Below are 7,445 nucleotides of genomic sequence, written 5' to 3' on the forward strand. Positions count from 1 at the left end.
TGTGAAACTATTTTTTGTCTGTTTTGTATGTATACATCAAATAGCTTTCCTTTGTTTATTTGCGACATATAAAATGTAAATAGGGCCAGCACATTTTCAGTTGTATGTGTTTCAGTTATATCGTGTTAGGAGCAAGTACAACTTTACAATTTTCTTTATTTAGTGATTATGCATATAGTGTATAGGTGTCAAGTTGACAAGGGTGGTCTGTAATAGTTAGTAGTTAGTGTGAAAGTTCTGTGTCAAGTTGACTAGGAAGGCCAGGATTTCCAGAGAAGTAGCAGTTGAGCTATGTTTATTCCCATGATGATGGAACATAGTACAGGACTAATTAACTATGATGAGTGGCTATGAGAAGCCAACCAACTGAAGGGATACGTCCTTGGGTATGTGGCCTGCTCCCAATAGAATGAATATGGGTACCTGGGACTCTACAATTGTAATATTTTATTATTATTATTATTATTATAAGCTTCTCTTTATATATAGGGAGTCCTAGTGTGGTGCTGTGGGTTAATGTGCTGGACTGTAAAGTCAGTTTGAACCACAAGGTCAGCAGGTCAAGATCACCAGCCTGCTCCTTGGAAATATACAAGTGCAGCTATGGGTCGGAGCCAACTCAATGGCATTTAATAACAACAAATATACATATGTACATGTATATGTTTTTTCTGTAGAAAACCCAGCTTAAGACAGACATGTTGTCAGGAGGGATCCATTTCTGAAGAAGGGTATCATGCTTAAAAAAATGGAGGGTCAATGAAGTATGAGACTCCAGCACACAGTGGCAGTAACAATGGGATCACAAAAAAGAACAAATGTGAGGATGGTACTATACAATCACAATGTTTTTTTCTGTTGTACATAGGGTCTCTATGAGTCAGAACGGACTTGGCAATGTCTAACAACATGTTAGGTGTGAGAACTACCATAGAAAAAAGTCTTCAAACTTCTCTTGCTTTAGTGTGTGTATTATGTGTATATCCTTGAGTGGTATGATTAAATGAGGTGGGACATCCAGTTGGGCAATAGGATTGATATTTATTGCTCAGAATAGGTAAGGCCTATAATTAAATACTTTAGAGAAAGGAGAAAATCTAGATATTGGTGAAGAAATAGAATATGTAGGCTTGGTAATTGTTGTTGAGTGCCTCTGAGTAAGTTTCAACCCATAGCAACCCTGTGTAGGGTTTCCAATGCTTTTTAAAAATCTTCCTGCAAGCAGAAAGCCTCCTCTTTCTCCCATGAAGCAGCTGGAAGTCTGTAACCATGGTCCTTGCTGTTGGCAGTCCAGTGTTTTCTTTATGGAGCCTCTGCACTGTCATATAGGTTTAAGTTGTTGTTGTTGTTAAGTACCGTGGAGTCAGTTCCGACTCACAGCGACCCAGTACAAGATTTCCGAGACTACATATCTTTAAGGGAGCAGAAAGCCTCATCCTTCTCCTGCGGAACAGCTGGTAGTTTCTAACTGTCAAACTTGAGGTTAACAACCCGACTCATAACCACTATCCAGGTTTACAGGCACCAGAAATCTGAATTTGACTTCTGGTGTGATTACCTAGTAGCTGTTGTTGTTGTTGTTGTCAAGTACAATTGAGTCAGGTCCAATTATAATGACCTTGTACAGGATTTCTGAAGAATAGCTAATTGCTTTGAACTGCCAACCTTGTGGTTTACAGTCCACTGCTTATCCTCCAGTGCTGCACCAGAAGTCCACTAGCTGTTAGATTTAAATAATTGTGCTAAGTCTCCATTCCCTCACCTGTAAAAGGGATTCCTTAGAGAAAATTATATAAATTGCGAAGAGGCAAAGCAATCCACAAAACCACAACAGAAATGCAGCTGCATAGAGTTTCCTACATTTAACAAATATCTTAGTGTAAGAGGCTGAAGGGCTAAATTCCATGTAGATTTGATATGAAGAAGTCAGCAGTTTAGTATAGGTGTAAGGTTAATACTCACATGTTCAAATAGAGAGAGAGATGTTTGTGTCATCATAGAGAGAAACTCTGTATTAGGGAAACTGAGGAAAATGAGAGCTAACATTTAGGTGGAAAGAAAGAACTTCCATGTTTTGAAAGAAAAAAGTTAGCAATAAGAAGGGAAAATGGGATTTAAATCAGCTCATAAACATTAGTTTTGAGTAGACACACCATTTCTTGCCCTGAACAAGTAGGATTAGTGTCCAGAGAGGCTGAGCAGTCTATTGCATAGCATTACTACATTCTCCATCCACCTTTAAATGGAAGGGCTCCGCCACTGAGACTACAGAAAAGGCAAGCCAGAAATTAAATAGAGTGAATAAATCTAATAACCTTTATGGGCAAAAAAACCTCACAAAACTATGTTGATAAAGTTCCCTTTGTAAAGTACTTTGTTGTTGTTGTTAAGTGCCATTGAGTTGGCTTTGACCTTGTAGAGCATTTGAGGAGTGGCTGGTGAGCTTGAACCACCCACCTTGAGGTTTAAACCAACTTTACGGTCCAGTGCTTTAACCTGCAGCACCTCACCAGGACTCCTTGTAAAGCAGTTAGTACAGTAATACTGAGCACTTATTTAAAGGACTCCTAGTGTGGTGCTCAATGTAAAGAAAACAAAAATCTTCACTATTGGACCAGTAATCAACATTCTTATCGATGGAGAACAGATTGAAGTTGTCAAGGACTTCATTCTTCTTGGATCAACTATCAACACTCACGGAAGCAGCAGTCAAGACATCAAAGGACGTATTGCATTAGGCAAATCTGCTGCACAAGACCTTTTTAAAATGTTGAAGAGCAAAGATGTCAGCTTGAAGACTAAGGTACACCTGACCCAAGCCATGGTATTTTCAATAACTTCATATGGATGCGAAAGCTGGACAGTGAATAAGGAAGACCGTAGAAGAACTGATGCTTTTGAGTTATAGTGTTGGAGAAAAATATTGAAAGAATCATGGGCTGCCAAAAGAACCAACAAATCTGTGTTGGAAGAAGTGCAGCCAGAGTGCTCCATACAGGCCAAACTTCGTTTCTCATGCTTCGGGCATATTGTCATGAGGGACCAGTCACTGGAGAAGGATATCATGTTTGGTAAAGTGAAGGGTCAGAGAAAAAGAGGAAGACCCACAGCTAGATGGATTCACCAAGTGGCAGCATCAATGGGCTCAAGCGTGGCAACAATAGTTAGGTTGGCTCAGGATCGGGCCGTGTTTCATTCTGCTGTGCCTAAGGTTGCTATGAGTCGGCACCGACTCAATGGCACCTAACGACAACAACATAGAGTGAGAGAAAATGTAGAACAAAATTCATAATCATAAAAAAGACCTATCTTCCACCAGAGCTGTGGCTGCCAGCAATATGTTCAAGGTAATTCAGAGATCAGTGGTACTCACGAGCCTGAGTCTACTCACATTTAAAGCCTATGCATCACCAAAGAAGGACTCACCCAACAAAAATTCTGTCAAGGTTGACGAGGTTTCACTCCACTCAGTTCCAGAAGACCAATCTAAATATGTGGAGAAACCAATAACCCTACTTGAGGAAAACATTTCACAGCTCTGACACTTTTGCTAGTCATATACAAGTTGGTGTCAGGCAAAGTACTTCTACAATAAGCCCATGATGCAAAGTATTGCTCAGTGGGAGCTAGACAACTATGAATATCTCAAAAATACGCCTCCTGGATTTTCCCCAAGACTTAGTACTATTGGATTTGCTGGCCTTTTTGGACTACTGTTCTCTGTTGTTGCTGTTATTAAGTGCTGTTGAGTTGGTTCCAACCCATAGCGACCCTGTATAGAGTTTCCAAGGAGCAGCTGGTGAGCTTGAACCACCAACCTTGCAGTTCAAATGGCTTTGCAGTCTTTTGCACATTAATCCACAGCGCCGCATCAGAGGTTCAAAAATAAAGAAGTTGGTATATCCACCTAGTTTCTTGGGAATAGCTAGCTGCCTCTGTCTATTATCCACAACAAGCCGTTAGCTTTGCCAAGATCAATGGGAAAATAGTATATGAATGGGGTTTGCAAGGATACATAGTCGTAGAAGATTTGTGGGAGAACTTTCAAAAACCAGGAAATGTGAAGAACCCACCCGAAAATAAGTAGAATATGCCTTGCTCTTATCATTTGAATCAATCATAGAGAAACATCACATTTTTCTACAGAAAACTGAAGATGTCAGTATTGAATAGTAAACTGGCTTTCTTCTTCAGGAAAAACTGTATTGCACCTTTCTTTATCTCAGGTGATGCCCAATTATAAGTGGACTAATCTGGAATTTTTTTCACCTGGAGATAATGTACAAGGCTGAGAATTCCTTGTTCTCATATTGCTATTTATGTACATAATTAAAATTCAAAGTTAAAAGAAAAGAGAGAGCGAGAGAAAGACCTATCTTGCTGGTTAGATAGAAACTGGTAAAATTCCTGAGACGATCGCGCTTTATCACTTTCAGGTCTGTAACGAAATTCATCCTTTGACACCATTTTCAATCAAGCACCAGACAAATTTATCCAGGGAACAACAACACCAGTAACACTAGTGAGGTATGTACACCTTAGAATACTTAACCAATGGAGATCAAACGGGCAGCATTTACCTGTAAAACTCAGAAAAGTTCGGGGGGTGGGGGAGGGGGGAAGGAATGGGAAAAGAAAACATAGGGAGGAAGTAGGATAAGTGATGTTGCATTGAGGGAATTGTAATCAATGAGATGAAACAACAGATTATATGAATCAGTGCAAGTAAAACTGATGACTTGATGTGTAAAAATTCACCCAATTCACAATAAAAAGTAAAAAAAAAGAAAGAAATCAAACAACATTTGCCGTGGGCAAATCAGCTGCACGAGGCCTCGTTAGAGTGCTAAAGAACTAAGACGTCACTTATAAAACTAACTTGTATCTACCTGACCGAAGTCATAGTATTTTCAGTTGCTTCATCTGTATGTGAAAGCTGGACAACGAATAAGGAAGACTAGAGAAGAATCGATCCATTTAAATTGTGGTGTCAGTGAAGAATATTGAAAGTATCATGAGATGCCAGAACAAATTCTGTCTTCAAAGAAATACAGCCAGATTGCTCCTTAAAGTGAAGATGCAAGATTTTGTCTCATGTACTTTGGATGTGTTATCAGGAGGACCCAGTCCCTGGTAAAGTATATCATTCTTGGTAACATAGAGGGTTATTGAAAAAGAGGAACAACCCCATTGCGATGGAGTGATACAGTGACTGCAACAATGGGTTCACACATAACGATTATGAGAATGGTGCAGGGCCCGGCCATGTTTCACTCTGTTGTGCACAGAGTTACTATGAGTCAGAACGAACTTGACAGCACCTGACAACAACAGGCTAGTAAATGCAGTGTTTAGAAGCCATGTTAATCAACAAAAAGAGAATATTTGGCCAAAGGAACAAAATCCTTATCACTGGAGTCTATATCCTTGTCTTACCACTTTAGATGGTTTTAAACATATTTTATAAAACAAGTATATACTTACAGGACAAAACCAGGCAAAAGAACTTTGTACTGCCATGTGATTATTCTCAAAAACACTGCCTAAAGCATGTAGGAATATCCCTTTCCCAGAATACTTAATTGTGCTAATGTAGAACTTATGCTAAGATCAAGAGGCAGTCCTTTGAACAGAACAAGGGGATACTGCATGGGTTTAATTAGGGAGGTGTGCATCACCATTGTATCCTTTCAGCATATTTATTCAATCTATATGTGAACAATTAATCTGAGAATGTGAACTATCAGAAGAAGAACATAGTTACAGGATTGGAGGAAGATTCATTAACAACATATCATGCAGAAGACACAACCTTGCTTGAAATTGAAGAGAACCTGAAGCACTTACTGATGACAGTCAGAAGCTACAGCCTTTATATGGATTACAGCTCAAAGTAAAGGAAACAAAAAGAAAACTATATCAATAGACATAATAAATAGAAAAAGGTGATGTGATCAAGGAATTATTTTGCTTAGATCCACAATCAATGCCCATTAAAGAAACAGTCAGTAAATGAAATGACATACTGCATTGGGAAAATCATGCTGCAAGATATCTTTTTAAATGTAAAATGCAAAAATGTCACTTTGAATACTGTTGTTGTTAGGTGTCATCGTGTTGGTTCCAATGCAAAGCTACCTTATAAACAACAGAACAAAACACTGCTTGGTCCTGCACCATCCTCACAATCATTAAGCTTGAGGCCATTGCTGCTGCATCTGTGCCACGCCATCTCATTGGGGATTTTCCTCTTCATTGCTAACCCTCCTCTTTACATAGCATGATGTCCTTATCCAGGTACTGGTCCCTCCTGATAATATGTCCAAAGTAAGAGAGATGAATTCTTGCATCCTGGCTTCTAAAGAACATTCTGACTGTATTTCTTCCAACAAATATGTGTTTGTTTTTCTAGCAGTCCATGGTGTTTTTTAATATTATCCTCCAATACCATAACTCAAATGCATCAATTCTACCATCTTCCTTATCCACTGTTCAACAAACACATCCATATGAAGCTATTGAAAAAAAACATGCTTGGATGTTTTTCTTGTTGTTAAGTGCCTTTAGATCAGTTCCAACCCATAGCAACCTTGAATAGGGTTTCCAAGGAGCGGCTAGTGATCTTGAAAAGCCAACCTTGCAGTTCAAACGGACCTTGCAGTCCAGTGCCTTAACCCATAGCACCACACCAGGACTCCTATTGCTTGGTTAGACACATCTTAATCCTTAAACTAACATCTTTGCTCTTGAACACTTTAAACAGGACTTGTGTAGCAGATTTGCCTAATGCAATATGCTTTTTGATATCTTGACTGCTGCTTCCTTGAGTTTTGCTAATGAATACAAACAAAATGAATCTCTGACAACTTCAATCTTTTTTCCATTTATCATGATGCTGTTTATTGGCCCAGTTTTCAGGATTTCTGTTTTCTTTACATTGAGGTACAATCCATACTGAAGGCTGTGATCTTCAATCTATATTAGTAAGTATTTTAAGTCTTCTTCACTTTTGGCAAGCAAGGTTGTATCATCTGCATATCACATGTTGTTAATGATTTCCTCTAATCCTGATGCCACATCTTTTTCACATAATCCAGATTCTTGGATTGTTTGCTCTGCATACAGATTAAATATGTATGGGAAAAGAATACAACACTGGCACACACCTTTCTTAGTTTCAAAACATTCAGCATCCCCTTGTTCTGTCTGAACGACTGCATCTTGGTGTATGCACAGGTTCTTCATGAACAAAATCAAGTGTTCTGGAATGTTCATTGTCCACCAAGTTGTCCATACCTTGTTATGATTTACAGTAAAAAATCTTTGTATAGTCAATAAAAAGCACAGGTAAATATCTTTCTGGTATTCTCTCCTTTCAGCCAAGATCTATCTGACATCATCAATTATATCTGTCTTTCCACATCAGAATCTGAATCTGACTTGAA

General features: G+C 38.8%; 1 pseudogene; it reads left to right on the forward strand.

Annotated features, from left to right (window-relative positions):
* Positions 1 to 3,338: 3,338 nt before the first annotated feature.
* Positions 3,339 to 4,087, forward strand: LOC102833078 (annotated as a pseudogene).
* The last annotated feature ends 3,358 nt before the right edge of the window (positions 4,088 to 7,445 follow it).

The sequence above is a fragment of the Chrysochloris asiatica genome, unplaced genomic scaffold, assembly GCF_000296735.1.
Source record: "Chrysochloris asiatica unplaced genomic scaffold, ChrAsi1.0 scaffold00015, whole genome shotgun sequence".
Lineage (NCBI taxonomy): Eukaryota > Metazoa > Chordata > Mammalia > Afrosoricida > Chrysochloridae > Chrysochloris > Chrysochloris asiatica.